This window comes from Sciurus vulgaris (assembly GCF_902686455.1).
Source record: "Sciurus vulgaris genome assembly, chromosome: 12".
In the NCBI taxonomy this organism is placed as follows: Eukaryota; Metazoa; Chordata; class Mammalia; order Rodentia; family Sciuridae; genus Sciurus; species Sciurus vulgaris.
The window spans coordinates 88,093,444-88,111,641 of NC_136473.1; positions in this window are offsets into that span (position 1 = coordinate 88,093,444).

Sequence of the window (18,198 nt, forward strand, 5' to 3'; positions counted from 1 at the left end):
AGTCAAGCTATGGAACCAACCTAGGTGCCCTTCAACTGATGAATGGATAAAGAAAATGTGGTATATATAGACAATGGAATATTACTCAGATATAAAGAAGAATGAAACAATGGTGTTTTCTGGTAAATGGGTGGAACTGGAGAATATCAGGCTCAGTGAAATAAATTTGTCCCCAAAAACCAAAGGCAGAATGTTTTCTCTGATATGTGGATGCTAGCTCACAACAAAGGAGAGGAAGATTAGATGTTCACTGAACTACACAAAGGGGAATGAAGGGAAGGGAGGGGGACAGTAATAGGAAAAATGGTAGAATGACTCAGGACTTACCTTTCCTATCTCATATATAAATACATAACCAATGTAATTCCATGTCATGTACAACCACAATAAAGGCATACTAATTGGAGGAAGTTATACTTACTCTATGTATATATAATATTTCAAAATATACTTTCATGTAAAAATAATAATAATAACACTATATTTTCTCCAACATGCTTTTAGCAATGTTGTTGAATATCAGATAACTATCTATGTGGTTTTGTCTCTGTGTGTTCTGTTCTATTCCATCAGTTTTCATATCTGTTTTGGTGCCATGTTGTTTTTGTTACTATAATTCTATAGTATAATTTGAAGTCCAGTATTGTGATACCTCCAACTTTGCTATTCTTGTTCAGAATTGCTTTGGCTATTCTGAGTCTCTTACACATGAAGGACTGTTTCTTCTAGTTTCAAGATTGTGTTTTTTTATTTTAATGTAAATTTCATGAATCTGTATATTGCTTTTGGTAGTATGGCTATTTTGACAATATTAATTCTGTCTATCCAAGAACATGAGAGAAATTTCCATATTCTAAGGTCTTCTTCAATTTACATTTTCATAATTTTAATAGTTTTTATTATAGAGGACTTTCAACCTCTTGAATAGATTTATTCCTATTAGTTTATTTTTTTAGACTATTATGAATGGAATATTACAAGTTGAAATGTAGAAAAGTGATTGATTTATACATATTGGTTGATATCTAAAAGTCAAGAGAAAAATATAGAAAACAATATAACAAATTTTTACTTCTTATGATGAAGATAGATTATACTGTACTTAGAAGAATAAACAATATTCAGATATCAATTCAGTATTTCATAAACAATTCTAGAGGTTAATAGGTTCTATAAGCTTATTACTTGAATGAGTTTTACATACTCAAAAATGCCAGAATGAGATTTAGGGAAAAAATGAGCAAAACCTGTTAACTTGGTTCCTGAAGAAAGCATAGAAATAATCTATATCTCCCTTTCTAGCTACTATTCCACTCTGCCTCCTGTTATCCTTTCTTGGGTTTATCTTATATTCTATCTACAATGTGCTTCTGGATGGTAATGTGCATTGACTCTGGTTTTGCACTTTCCACATGGTGTGGTGAGGTTTTAATGTAAAATTTGGTCTTCTGTAATAGTATTTGATTAAATGTGTTCATTGTACTTTTTCAGAAATATTATGAATAGGATGTAAGTTTTTTGAAAGCATATATCATGTGTTTTATCTTCTTGCATTCCCTTTGAACCATAATGGGTTAATTTTTATGTGACATAAAATCCAGCAGAAACTCAGATTTATTGATTGCAATAAATACTGGATAGGAACACGCAACTTTCATGATCATATTACCAAAGGAACTGAATACTAATTTTACCACTTAATTTGTTCTTTAACATGTGGAAAATAATCCTCTTCTCTTCATGACTCAGTATTCTTTCATATAAAATGGAGAATTGCCATCTTCAGGTAAGTAGGACCCAAAGTTTAGCAAGCTCTAAATGTTTAATTATATTTTTTTCTGTAGTTAAACTGATAAAGAGGTCAACTCATTTATGTAATATAGCCACACATAATGTAAATTATAAGCAAACTTTTCATTAAAATAATAAAACCCTAAAATTTGCATTTTAGAAAGATCATATTGAAGCACTAACAGAATCTGCACACATGTATAATACAATGTGTGACCAAAAGTTAAAACTAAATTTAGTTTTACAATACACAACCTGCTATTTCTGTTTTTCCCCTCACTCATACTTAGTAGTAACACAATTGAAATTCTGACAAAAAAAAAAAAAAATATATATATATATATATATATATCAGTAGACTTTTAAGTAGAATCTGAATATAGTAGGGAACATATCATTTAAGACATAATATAGGAAATTCAAAGATAGAAATAGGAAAGAGAAGCTAAGAGACATAATACTCCAAGATGGCCAATAGAAGTTCCAGGGGGAGAAATAATTAAGAAAATTGGCAGTAGACAACACTAAAGGGCACAATATCAAATAGATATTTAAGGAAGTCATCAGGTAACATTGGGATAACATTAGAACATAAATCTGAATTAAAGGCTCTTCCTGAATCACCAATCTCATGTGGACTTCATGGCTTATTTTGAAGGATTAACATGTCTATTTTAACTATTGACATCTAAGTGAAGGTTTAGTAAGACTTATCTTTTAGTTTTCTATTAGCTTAAGTGGTACATTCGTTGCTCTTTTCTCAACATCGATCTGTTGTTTTATTTTGTTTTTTGTATTAGGGGTATGTTTTCAGGATTTCAGACCAAAGGACACCAAAGATCCTTGTAGAACTTGCTGACTCTAGAGGAGAAAGAAATCCTAGATGAGCTATCTTTCCATCACTATAATGAAATACTGGAGATAAACGACTTAAAAAGATAAAAAGCTTATTTTTGCCCAGAATTTGAAGGGTCCAGTCCATGATAAGTAGTTTTGATAAGTAACCAAGCAGCATATCTTGGTGGGAGTGTGTGGACTGCAAAACCACTCACATCATAAGCCAGGGAGCAAGGGAAAGAAGAGGGTCCAAGGTCTCACAATCCTCTCCTGAGGGATACCACCAATGACCTAATTACCTCCATTAGGACCCTTCTCACAGCTTCTGCTGTCTCTCAGTAGTACTATCACAAACCTGTCACAAGTCTTTTCACAGGGTGCACTGGGAAACTTTCAACATCCAAATCATAGCAAGTGCTACAAAATTTAAAAATGCTTAAGAAGGAAGGAAGGATGGTGTGACAAAAGACTTGGAACTAAGCTGAAAGTATTGATTAATGGCCAAGCTAGAAGTGAGTGATCAACAAAATGCAACACAATATTATTTCCTTACAATCAAAAGAAGAAAATAAACAGCAAAAGGCAGTATTTAGGTTTCCATGACTTTGCTGCTTGGGTTATGTAACATGACAAGAAAGTCCTTCTCAGGTACAATTAAAGTTATGAAACTTAAAATAAGGAGATCATCCTCCAGTATCCAGATGAACCCAATGTGATCACTGGAGCCCTAGCTGAATTTCTATCCACCTAGATTCAGTCAGAGATCTCTGAGCTTTCTCTGGGCTCAGCAACAGGGAGAATAGTCAAAGCACGGAACCCCACCACCACCACTGGTTTTGATAGGGGCTATAAGTCAGGGAATGCTGGTGTCCTGTAGAAGTAGAAAATGATCCCTTGTCAACATCCAGCAAGTAAATGCCAGCCTTGTAACAACAGGCAACTACATATGGCCAACAACCTGAGTGACTTTGAATGTGAATACGTAGAGGCATTCTGCTTGACTCCTCTGCATCTTCTTTTCTGCCTTGTGAATCTTGGAACAGAGGAGCCAGCAGATTTATGATATGCCAGTACCATTGACACAAAGAAACTGTGAGAGAATAAATGTGTGTTCTTTTAATCTGTTATAATTGTGTAATAGTTCATGGCATCAATAGAAAATTAGCATGATAACCATACACCCACTTGTTTTATACATAAGCAGATGTAAAGGGCAATTCTTCTAATAGCAAATTTCTAAATAACAAACGTGAAAGAAATGCTGGAAATGGAAAATCATTATTAGAGTATCATGATAAAAATTGCAGCAAGCAAGAAGAATGATCAATGATAAAAATAATTTAAGGAGAAACAATATATATGCATTGCCTCAAAATATCTTGAGACATGAGATTAACATGTACCCACATATTATTTAATATCCTACATATTATTTAGATATACCAGAGGATGTATAGCTAATACCTCATCCTATTGAATGATGCCATATTTCTGTTTTTATATATTTAAGGTAATATGTAGACTTTAACTGAAAGAAAAATAGATCTGCTGGAGCTGGAGGGAACACGGAGGATCACAGTGGGATAAAATCTTCCAATCACTTGGCAAAGTTTAGATTAGTAATTAGTTCTGGAATTTCAAATAACTGAATCTCTGAGTAAATTGATAAAAAAGGATATCAAAGTCATTTGAAATTTGGTAAACCTGCAGCTCTTGGTAAAAGAAAATGGCAAATTATTGCACAGTTTGAATCGTGCTAAATTAATATCAAAGAGGTTCAGATACAAGTAGATATCAGGTAGGCATCAAGAGAAACTGAACATAAAAATAAGCTAAGGGTAGAGGAAAAATAAATGTATAAAAATGACAGGTCTATGTAGCAGGTATTTGTTTATAAAAAACAAGGAAGTATGTGAAACTGATTTCTAGAATGTAATTAAAAATATCATAAGCCTACAAACAACAGAATTGAAAATATTCAATTAGATGAATCATATGTCCAGAATTTTTTTTTTCTTACATTCTGAAAATCTACCTCCACCTCAATTCACATCCTAGAACTTGCAGTGGAATTAATCTCTCAGATGATGTTTGAAAGATCCTTAGCAGTGAACCTTGAATAAAAATGAAGATGGGAAGCAATGAATGATATTACATGATGATATATGAAATCAACTGTTAAGAGAATGATAAAGAATGGGAGAGAGAAACATTAGGAAGAAGTGAGTTTCAGTTCTTTAATTGATTAGTGTAACCATCAGAAGAAATTTAAGGTAAATAGAAATACTTATCCAGCCTTCCATAAAATGCTGCGAAGTTGAAATAAAGTCATAGAAGGCATGCCTATAGAAACGCCTTTTTTAAAAAAAAATTGAAAACTATTATTTGTATATTGCCTGAAATAAACCTCAAATGGAAGACATTATTATTAATATGTTTTATTAATGATTTATTGAACTGAGAGCTCACCATATTATTCAGAAACTCAAAGCCCAGTTCAATGGCGAAACAAGTTCTCAAGAGTGTATTAGGGAATTTATCGGCCACTTGACAATCTCCAAAAGACTGTTGGAGGCAGAGGCCACTTACTAATTGCTGAGGAAGTACCTTAGAAATAGCAGTAAGCAAAATATTTATTCAAGTCCCTGAATCATACATTGTACAATAGTGCACTCACGGTCTTGGTGAAGATAATCAGGCCAAGAAAGTGCTGCAGCGAAGCCTCAAGAACATCTTAAATATTCAAATTGCCTCCTCTACAAATTGAGCTGTGGTGATGGTGTGCTAAATTGGAAAGCTGCTGTGTATTTTGAGGAAAGAATTGACATATGATTTTTCTTAATTTATTCACTTACAAAGGTTAACAACTAGAAGCTCGAGAAAAGATGGAAATTATAGCACAAAGGCAAAGGCATATTTACTATATAAATAAATATACTGGTTCTACATTTTAGAGCAAGTCAAGATTTCCTATATTATTATCACTCAATGCAGAAAGTCATGATGAATTATTCATTTTATTAATAAATATTCCAATAGCCAAAACTCTACCTTTCTATTGGTAATCATTCTATTTTGTATTAAGTAATTTCAAATGTATAAGTAGTTGATGAAGTATTATGCTACAATTCCTGTATTTGAGAATCATGAAGAGGAAATAAGCACAAATATACCCTCTGTATTTGACTATTTTAGAATGATTTTCTCCTTTTATTTGAGATGCGTTAGATGTTTATTAATAGAAAAACTGATCAAAGAAGGTCATATTCTTTTCACTTTTAAAATGCCTGAATATTTATGAATCAAAATTCTTAATTTATCTCCTTTGCCACATAAATCAACTGAAGTTAAAAGGTCATAATAAAACAAATTATATTAATCAGAAATACATAATAATTATATTAACAAGCTTTTAGAATTTTTGGCTGAATCCAGTTTTAGCATTTATAATTTACATCTTTTGAGTTATATGCATGATTTGTTTAGTTAATTGATTTTGTACATTCTTCCAGATTTATGTTTATCTATTCATGTAATGCAAATGATGACCAGCTTATGAAAAGAACATTTAGACTTTGCATAGTTGCACTGAATAAAAATAAGTTCAGGATAGGAGATTAAACCTTTGAGACATAAAATATATTTCTTGTCACGAAACTTAATCCCTAGCATGATTTAGAGGTTAAATGTTAGTCTTAATAATGCACATGTGGATTGAAAAATTCAGATTTTCATTGACTCAAAATTATATACTCTGACTGAAACTCTCAACCTGACTGATAGATTTATAATATAGTCCTTAAAATAAAAAACTAAAATAGAAATATTAAAAATATAGTGATATATGAATAACCAAATCAGTTTTAACATATGTCCAGGAAATGGAATCAATGTAAACTGGACCAACACAACCAAATATTAAAGATAAATTTATGTTTTGAAAAGTAATATAAATAGAAATTTATATTTCAAAATGTAATTGGGAGTAAATAGGAAACTTTTTAAATCCTGGACTTAAGGACAAACCAAAACGTGATGTATTTTACATAAAAAAAAAAAAAAATTAGCTTCAAATTTTCTGGCAAAAATAAGCTTTTCAGGAGATGTAATTAATCTTACTCATGTTAAAAATAGAAAAAAAATGTTTAAAATATGTGTAGATTTCTAGAGAGTTATAATTGCATCATGAAAATAGTAAATGCTATTGGAGTAACACAGATTACATTTCAACTTTGGTTAGTGTGTTAGTCAGCTTTATACCACTGCAACAAAAATACCTGAGAAGAACAATTTGGAGGAGGAAGGATTTATTTTGGCTCATAGGTTCAGAGGATTCATCCATGATTGGTTGGCTCCAAAACAGAAATGTCATGGAAGAAAGAGGGTAGCAGAAGAAAGCAGCTCAGCTCGTGCGAGCTAGGAGGTAGATTGAGAAAAGGGCTGGGATAGATACAGCCCGGAGGTCAATGACCTGAATGACCTATTTTCTCCACCCATGCCCCAACTGCCTATGGTTGCCCCCAAAGAGAGTCCATTCAAATGATTAATCTGGTTAATGGATTAATCCACTGACCAGGTCAAAGTTCTTATAATCTAATCTTTTCACTTCTGAACATTGTTGCATTGCTTAAACATTGAGTTTTGGGCTGGACTTTCCAGATCCAAACTATAACTGTTAATAATACCAATAATAACTAACAGATAATATAAATAATATACTGTAAACATTAAAATATATATTTTGTACATCCCTCTACTTATATATTTTTGGATTTACAATTTTCTTGCTGTTTGTAAGAAAATTTATTACATATGAATATTATTATTTTCATGTAATTCAGTAATATGGAATTTATATTAAATGATATGAGAGAGACATTTTTCTGAAATAGCATTTACTGATTTCCTACATTTCACTGCACATCTTGAATTTTACCGTCATCATGTTTCTAAAAACTTCTTCACAATTTAATGTGGTATGTGTCCTATTTTTTTATTTTACATTTTTGAAAATTTGAAGAAATAAAAATCTAGCATAGTAAAATTGAAAATTATTGTAGTATTCCTTGTTGAGAGCCTATCCAATAAAAAGAGCCACATAGGTGTATCATTGTAAACCTGAAATTTTTTTGAGAAATTATTATTCTCAATTAGTTTATCTGTAATTCATTTTTAGTGGTATAATCCTCTGTATATTTATTTGCATTATTAATTTTACATACAATTTTCATTTGTTTAACATGTTTTTATTTTTTTATGACAATATATATTTCTCCACACAAATACATTGACATTTTCAAATGACACCTTTCTAATGTTATCATTGCTAATATGAAAACTGAAATTGTCAAACTCTTTAAAATAAATCTAGAAGTAAAAATAGTGGAATATTTAAGAAAATCTGAGATAACATTAGTGTGCAAAGGTGTATAGATTCCACTACTCTTTGATCTTCCACTTTTTACTTTGCTTCCCACAATAACATGTTCTTAATGAGAAAAGTTGATAATATCAGCAAATACAGAAAATTCTGTTTTGAAAACACCCTTTCATTTTTTAAATATTATTACTTAAGTCAGTATTTGTATAATTATTCTGAAAGTCTTTAAATCAATTGATTTCATTATTTCCACTTCACAATACATTAACCCATCCTCCAAACTAATTTCAAGGGACTATTGTAGGAATAAAATCTGTGAGAAATAATCATAACATGTGCAAAATGTGTACATAGAAAATTACAAATTATTTCTTAAATTTCATTGAATGAGGCTTATTAAGTGAGGATAAAAACTGTTGCAGATAAGGAGACCATGGCACCAGGATGTTAATTCTGTTATAGTTAGATCATGAATTCAATGAAACACCAAAATCACAGCATGTTTTTGGTGAAATAATTTTGAAGGAGAAGCAGCTTCTGTGTATTTTTCTTTGGGGGTTATGGGTTGTGAAAAGACAAGTTTAAGCAGGGTTATGAATAAACATTTTCTTTTTAAGTTAAGAAAAATAAGCATCCTATAATATGTCTACACGTGAAAAGGTAAAACAAATATTATTTGTATATTTAGCTGGTATAAGTAAATTGAAATAAAATAGAATCTAATAATCATAATTCTTGTGGCAAAAAGCTCATTGGCCAATTGAAAAACCTTATTTGTTCTGTTTCATTTAGCCCAGGAATTGCAATGCTTTGTACAGATAAATTTGAGACAGCAGTTCAAGGTTCTCCAAGGTAGCACATATTATTTCTGAAAAAATTAGCTACTGTACGTCTAGAAAACTCAAGTCTACTGACTGTGAATTGGGATGGCAGGTAAACATGAACAATCATGTTGAGGAAATCAATTTGAATACCAAATGTTGACAGCCCTATTTGCTGATTCTGCCAGTTGTTTCCAATTCAAGCACATGTCCTTAAAGATTTTTGTTCTCAAAGAAAAAGTAGAGAATGGCAAAGTGGAAAGGTACATTTCTTGAACTCTTTTAATTATACATAACAACTCATCATACAGGGCCCATTTTCTGAGACTTTAGACTGCATCAAGTACAGTAGGTACATCAAGATGTAATCAGAGATTTGATTTCATTGCCTTTCTTTATATTCTTTATTTTTCCTTAAGATTACAAGAACTGTGAATTACTTATTACACAAAAGAGCCCAAAACGTTCTTAAAGCATGAAAATAGAAGACTTTGGTCATCACTAAATTTGAACTTTATCAAAATAATACAATGAAATTCAGCTTAAAATATTTTAAGAACGTGAGAAATCATCTAAAATAGTGTGAATTTAAGATTATCTTTTTTACTTAATTGGTAATGTTATTTATTCAGACTGATTGTTGATGATATAATTAAAAGAATTGTGAATTTAAATCTCTCTGCTTGTTGTATACTGCATGAGCAATTCTCTTTTTCTTTAGGCTTCATATTCAAAATAGGTATGGTAATCCATATTTTCACAGAAAAAGGAGGAAATGAGTCAAAAAATATATCAAAACTTGAAATTTTGAGGGGGGAATCATTTGTTTATTTCCAAAGCAATCTGCAATTTTTATAACACACATCTCTTCTAATACTTCTAACATGCATTTTTAAAAATCAAGATTAAAGGGCGTTAGGAATAGTTATTATTTACATTTTACTTTATCAGGCAGTTTAAAATATATTCCTAGATAAAAAGATGGAAACTTCTAAATACTGAATAAAAGTCGCAGAGGTTATCTTTAACTGTAGCTGCCTGGCTCCTGCTGGGTCTCAAATTATTGCCCTCTCCCACTGAGTAGCCCAGTCTCCAGCTTCAAAAACAAGTTATCCTGACATCATGCTAATTTGAGAGTGCTGTTTCCTAATTAATACAATGCAGTTATACATTTTATTGTATGTTTTGGGTACATAGGTATGATTTCCTCATTTTTCTGTTTTATAATATTCCATCATGTGGCTTTATTATCTACTCTCTGGTTAAAAGTTTTTTTTTTTTTTTTTTTTTCCCTAATTTTTGTTTATGTAAACACCTCTACTATGGATTTTCTTATTGATTTTGGTACACATGAATAGTTTCTTCTCTTGAATATAAAATTTGCATTGGAAGTCAGACATGGTGGTGCCCACCTATAATCTTGGGAGATGGATGCAGTAGAATATCGAGTTCAAAACTAGCCTCAGCAATTGAGTAAGCCCTCAACAATTTAACAAGACCCTGTCTCAAAATAAATAAATAAATAAATAAAATATAGAAAGGGTTGGGGATGTCGCTCAGTGGTTACATACCCCTGGGTTCAATCCCCAGTACCAAAAAAAAAAAAAAAAAAAGAGAGAGAAGAGGTAAAGAAAAGAAAAAGTAATTTGCATTGGAATTATTTGATCATATAATCAGAGTATGAAAGTAAAAATTATTATAAACATTTGGGAGTGGAGAGGTTCTTTAGTAGTAATAGGCAGTTACAATCGGAAATTGAAACATTTTTACATCTAATGTGATCATAATTATCTACGTCTAAGTTAGAAGCATCTTAAATAGTTGAAATAGTGATATAATTTAATAAGCAGTAGAGTATCATTCCACTAGCTCCACATAGTTTTTAAGCATATACCATGTTGTAGGTATTCTTCAATGCAAAATATGTATATAAAAGTTGGTAAGAGATGTTGCATGTCACAGAAATGCTTACAAAACTCTTTACAAAGCAATAAAAATGTATTCAGTTTTTTGCCCTTTGATGTTTGATGGTGTATGCTTAAACTTTTATTTGAATTTGTGTATTTCAAATATTCAATAGTTAGGTTTCATAATTCTCAAGTCAGATCTTTTCTTTTTCTAATTCTACCTACGGGATCAGTAGATGGCTATAAATTATGTTGAGGGAGGCAAAATCAAGCTCATTTTCATCTAATAAGTCAGAATTCCATGAGTCAAAGGTCAGTTCTTTACTCTGTTTTTGATATTTTGTCAATCTTCTGTCTCCGGTTTGAATATTTCATATTTTCAATAATTATTTTCCAGCCTTTGCACCTAGCTCTTCTGGATTTTGCTCCAAATTATTTTAGAAAGTCTTGAAAGATACTATTAAATCTTGAAAGATTTTCAATCCCTGTCTAGGAGTAGCTGAAATAAGAAGATAGAACACAGTATCACCAGTCAGTTTAATATTAGCACTACAGCAAATTAGCTTTGAAGTAAAATAATATCACAAGAATAATTTAATTTTCAACCATTTAAATATTAGCAAGTTGGCCTGTGTCACTCCTTAAAAACAAAACAAAACAAAACAAAACAAAAAACAAAAAACCTGAAGATGGTAGTGCTTTCCCTCTAGTACCAAGTGAACTGAAGATAGTAAATGAAGGGGAAAGAAAAAAAAAAAAAATCAATGAAGAGAAGGTTCTCTCCATTATGTGAACTCTGTCATCAAATATAAGAAACTCAAAATAGAATGTCTTCCGCTTTGCTGAGCAGACTTAGATTGATATGTATCCTAGGAATGAAAGTATTTCCAGGAAAAAAAAAAAAAAAAGGTTTGGTTCAGGAAGCAAAGTACTTTTACCTGCAAACATATTTGGCACTGGTTAATTGATCTTAACCTACTAAAAACAGATGGAATGCCTAAGAAAATCCTACTTGAGGCGTACAGTAAAAATTACAAGGACTAATGATCAGTGACTGATTTGAATAACGACAATGAGGAGTTATTTCCTGACTTGAACATATTGAATAAATGGGAAACTATTTCTCACTGAGAAAAGACCCTGTAAACTACCATAGCAAGTTATTTCCACTTGTCTTCTCAAAGGGGATAAGAAGTCCTCTCTCTCTCTCTCTCTCTCTCTCTCTCTCTCTCACACACACACACACTCACACACACAAATACACACACACGCATCTCCTTGGGGATTAAAACTCCATTTTGTTGTATATCAACAAAGAAGTTCTAATTGAGAGCAGTTATAAGCACTGTTCTGATCTAGATTTTTCTGTTAAGTAGGTCATATATAGATACAGATATAGATAAAATATATATATATACATATATAAAATAAGGTATATGTACACTATTTTAACAGTAAAATTCACTATTATTTCTCCAGCACTTGAACATATATTAGAAATTGACATCAAAGGCCAGCAGACTGAACCTTCACATTGGCTCCCTGACAAAGAAGGGCTGTTTAAACTGCCCCAGGGTTTCTTCCTACGATTGATAGTTGTCAGAAATTGGTGAACAGCTATTTCCTTCTGGTAAAATATTAACTTTTAATATGTTAGAGTGTGGCATACAATAATAAAATCCAGAAACCAAAAAAACATACACTTGAGGAATCTAACTTATAAAGAAACAGAAAAAACATACGCTTGAGGAATCTAACTTATCTATATTATATGACTATATAATTTTCTCTTTTGCAGAAAGTATGGTGTTTTAGTTAGCTTTTTCAGTGCTGTGACTGAAAAGATCTGACAACAACAATTTTAGAGGAGGAGAAGTGTATTTATTTTGGGCTCATTGTTTCAGGGAGTTCTGTCCATAGGCCTGTAGTCCATTCCTTGGGGCCTGAGGTTAGGTAGGGGAAAGAATGTGGCAAACCGGGAGCAGCTCAAAGGACAATCAGGAAGCAGAGACTCCACTCACCCAAGGTGCTCCCCCAGTGACCTCCCTCCTCCAGCCATGCCTGGCCAACCTTCAGTTACCACTCACTTCATCCCTCTTAGGGGATTAATTCACAGATTGGGTTAAGGCTCTCAGAATCCAGTAACTTCATTTCTAAGTCTTCTTATATTGCCTCACACATGAGCTTTGGGGGGACACCTCACCAAAGCATAACATATGGTTATAAATTAGTTTCATTTTTTCCAATTACAGGGATAATAGCCACAAGTCACCAAAAAGTATTTTAAAAATAACTAGTTCTATAGCTACTGAAAATTTTTAAGACAACATGTATTAGAGTTGATAGTGAATGAAATGTATGGACATAGTGCAGCAGTAGTTTTACTAAAAAATAACAATAGACCAGATTATCTCCATGTTCCAAAGGTATACACTTACAATAAAATATTATTTGAAATAAATTATTTAAGGAATAAGTTTTAAGGCAATTCCTACTTTGTTAATCTGCTGCATTCAAAATTATCATTTTCATAAATATAAATTTACTTTTATCAAAAACAGATATTTTGAAATTGATATAATTAAACATGTTTGTTTTATGTAGACACACATATATACACACAATATAATTTCATAATTTCAAAAAACAGAAATATAGTAAAAAATCTGCGGCATATTTAATCTATGTAGTTATAAAACTTCTGGAATTGATCTCTTCATCTTTTTCAATAATTGTATTGTCAGTGGTAAGAGAAATTAATTGTATTTGTCATGAACTCTTTGGTATTGTGGGAGAATCTTTGTGTTATATGAAATCAACCGTCATAAACAGAGAGGAAGACTTTCGTTTTCAGCAAAGGATTACACTTCCGATAGATTTATGACAAAATACTGGGCCCTGATATTTATAGAGTGAGATGATTTTAGTATGGTAATATGTCCATAGGTACCATAAAGACGATTTCGCTGATTTCTAGTCAGACTGTAGACACATCTCCCACACACTGTAAAAAGTTACGCATGGACATTTATAGTAAAACTTTCTCAACACAGGATTTGAAATGTAACATGTAAGTCTCAGGTCTCCTAGGTGTGTTCTTCTGTAATGGAGCCAGAACTTCCAATGTAGAGATGAGACATTCAGTAGTTCATGAATCTGAAACTACACTTTACTGACAGAAACTGCTAAGCATTGTAACTCAACTAATATTTTAAATGAACCACTATATTTTTCCTTTCAATTATCTACAGCTTCTTAACAAATGAAATACCAAAGACTAATGATTTCGCAATAAAACAGTTGCGTTAAGTGTATATCTGTCTATAATAAACATAAAATTAATCAGCGGAATAGCATCTCCTGGAAATAGTCTGAGTTAAATATGATAAGCTATTTAGCATAGGCATTGCAACAGTATCAATCATGTGTTGACAGAATGTGGAGAAATCTGAACCTTTGTGCATTGTTGATAAGACTGTAAAATGTTACAGCCACCATGGTAAACAGTATAGAAATCTTTCAAAAATTTAAAAATAGAATTTACATATGATCCAATAGACTTATTTAGGTCTATTTATCAAAAAACAATTACAATAAGGAATTTTTTTTTACTTTCATGATCTTAGAATTATTCACAACAGCCAGGATGTGGAAAAATCTAGCTATTAACAAATGAGTAAATAAGTAAAATATGATATATACATACAAAGAAATATTATTCAGCCTTAAAAATTCCTGAAATATGTAACATCACAAATGAATCTTTTTTCTTTTTTTTTTTTTTTTTTTTTTTTTTTTTTTTTGCGGTGCTGGGGATCGAACCCAGGGCCTTGTACTTGCAAGGCAAGCACTCTACCAACTGAGCTATCTCCCCAGCCCATGAATGAATCTTTAAGGACATTGTGCTAAGTGAAATAATCAAGTTCCAGAAGGACAAACACTATATGATTTCATTTATAAGAGATATCAAAAGTAGTAAAATTCATAGCAACAGAGAGTAGAAAAGCAGTTGTCAAGGATGTAGGGAAGAGTGAAATACGAATTTTTATTCCATGATTATAAAGTTTCGGTTATGCAAGATGAATAAGTTCTAGATACCTGCCTTACAAAAGTGTCCCTATGGTTAACAATATTGTATTGTCTCTTAAAGTTTATTGAAGGTAAGTTGCATATTAAGTTTTCTTACTATATTTGTGAAAAGAGAAATTCTCCATTTATCTCTCTATTCTGACAATTTCAGATTGGATGGAGAAGTAATAGAGGTGATATGTCAGTCAGCTTTCCATTACTATAACAAGTATCTGAGATTATAAATTTACAGTGAGGAAAGCTTTATTTTGACTCACACTTTAAGTTTCTACTCCATGATTAATTGACCCATTGCCTTCCAACCCTTGGTGAAGCTGCACATCATGGTGAGGAGCATATTGTAAGATTAGTGTTCTCTTTTCTGCCAAAGTTAAACCTGTAGTCTGAGCTTCCTCATATGTAACAAAAATGGGTTTTCTGTAATCAAAACCATGTGGTTGAAGTATAGCCATTTTGAGCCTTCCATCATTTCGCCTTCCTGAGTCTTCTAATCATAATGCCTGTAGTGTACTAGGTGATACAATCATAACTATAGAGCTTCCCTTGGCACTCCCCAACTTTAAATTGGTGAATCATGTAGATGGTAACCCTAAACTCCTCCTATTAAACCAAGGGGCAGTGCTGCCTTAGGGATAAAAACCTGGGGCAGTCTTCCTGAGCAAGAGGCTGGCTGCCAATTTTTTTGATAGCACATTCTTCTGCAGAAGTAAAATTTGCCTTGCCAAGTAACTTTTGAGTATGTCTCTGATTTCTTGTGACACTCCAATATTTCTAACAACATGGTAGAACAGGACCTCTCACATCATGGCTAGAACACGGAGAGCAAGAGGAAGGGACTGGGAGTTCTACCATTTCCTTTGAGAGCACAACCTCAATGAACTGAAGACCTGCCAAAAGGCCCCCCTCACAAAGTTTCCACCACTTCCCAACAGTGCCGTGGGCTGGAGTTATGATTTAACTGTGAGGTGTACCCCAAAAGCTCACGTGTGAGACAATATAAGAACATTCAGAGTTGAAATGATTGGGTTATGAAATAGTTATCCTAATCCGTGAATTAATCACTTGATAGGGATTACCAAGTGGTAACTCCAGGTGGGTAGGGTGTAACTGAAGAAAGTGGATTATTAGGGGTAGTGCCTTTGGGGTACATTTTTTATATCTGGCAAGTAATCATCATGTGAGTTGTTTCCTTTCACCACACTCTTCCATTGTGATGTTCTGCCCCACCTTAAGTCCTGAGTAATGGAGCTGCCTGTCTATGAACTGAGACCTCTGAAAATGTTAGCCCGCAAATAAACTTTTCCACCTTCGAATTGTTCTTGTGAGGTCTTTTAGTCACAACAGCAAAAAAAGCTGACTAAAGCAGCAGGTAACCAAGCTTTAGCATGGAGTTTTTTAGGGACACATATCTAAACCACAACAATATATTTTTAAGAAGTGAATAGTAATGATAAGATTTACATAGTGATTTTTCTGAAGTAAATAAACAGACAACAATTTCTTATTAATGACAAGTAATTTTAATCCTGTATTGGGCAAAACAAAAAATTACTTTAAAAAATAGAAAAAAATCATTGGAATATTATACTGTATGATTTTCATCAATAAAAATAAAATGAATACATAATTTATTTATATCCAAATTTCAAATTTTGAAAATCTTATCCATGGTCAAATGTTGAAATTATAAGACATTCATCCTTCAGATATTTGTGTCATGCTTATTTATTTATTAATTGGTGCCCTAGATTAAACTCAGGGACTTCTGCATGCTAAGCATGTCCTTTACCATTGCACCCCAGTCCCTATCTCATGTTTATTTTTCTTTTGATTTCTTATTATGCTGGGAGTTGAACCCAGGGTGTTGTATCTCTGAGCTTCATTTCCAGCTGCTTATTTTATTTCATTTTATTTACTTTGAAATAAGGTCTTGCTAAATTGCCAGACTGGCCTTGAACTCACAATCCTCCTGCCTCTGTCTCCCAACTGACTGGGACAAACTAAAGTTGTTAACCTTAAGTATAAATCTCAATGCATTTTAATATCTGTATGCATCTATGAAGTAACCACTTAGATTAAGATATGAAATGCTATAATCTCCAAAGGATGCCCTTCATGCCCCTAACCAGGAAATAACAATAACCTAAATAAAATTTTTGGCTCTAATCATGGGTTAATTTTGCCTGTTCCTGCTTTGCAAACAAACAAAATTATACATGATATGTTATTCTATCCTGGTTTTCTTCAAAACCTGTGTCTTTGAGATATACCTATGTTGCTACATGTTACAGTATGTTTAAATTTTTTATAGCAACATAGTACTTAGTTCTAAGAAAGTACTACAATTTATTTATCCTCTCCACTGTTGATAAACTTTTGACTTGTTCACAATTACTGATTTTATGGTAGAAACATTTTTGTATATTTATTGCATATTTGCAGTTGGTGAACTTAGGTCAAGGTATTAATGTGCCATGTCATAGGATGGCAATATGTTTAAGTTTGTTGTTTACTGGTAAACATGGTTTCAAAGTGGTTGTACCAATTTATAAACTCCCCAAACATGTATGAAATATTAGTTGCCCTACATTTTGATCAAATGTATTTTAAGTCTTATTGGTATTAGCCAGTTTAGCATATCTATAATATTTTTTCAGTTTTAATTATTATTTTCCTAAGAACTATTTATATTGAACACTTCTTTTACTTACTGATCATTTGAACATTCTAGAAGTTCTCTAAACATTTATAGTGGGCCTTCTATGTCTTTCTTACTATTTTTTTGTAGTTCTTTATCCTGGACGTAGGTCATGTTGGAAATGACCTCTTCCAATCCGTGGCTTATGTGGTCTAATCTAATTTCTAACTTCTAAGGAATAAGTACTGCATTTAAAGGAAACACATATACCACATTTTTGGTTGGTACTTTTGTGTAACACATAGGGCTGCAAAATATTCTTGTATGTTAATTTTCCCCATTATTATGGTACAGTTAACACAAAAGCCATATTTTTTTCCACTCAATTAGATCACAGATCAGGCGACTGCACATTTATGTGAATATTTGGAACTCTCCTTTCTGATTAGTTCATCTGTATTTACCTGCATCATTACCATATGTTTGATAAGGCAAATACACCAAATATGTTCTTCAATATTACCTTAGCTATTCTTATGTACTCGTGTGTGTGTGTGTGTGTGTGTGTGTGTGTACTAGGCTCAGTTTGTCAACTTCCTCCAAAATCCTCAAAAAATCTCCTGGAATTTAGAAGGAAAATCCACTGAACCAACACTGCATCTTCCAATCTACAAATTTGTTGTGGCTCTCTAATAATAAATAGTCACCATATTTATCTTAATTTTTGATCTCAGT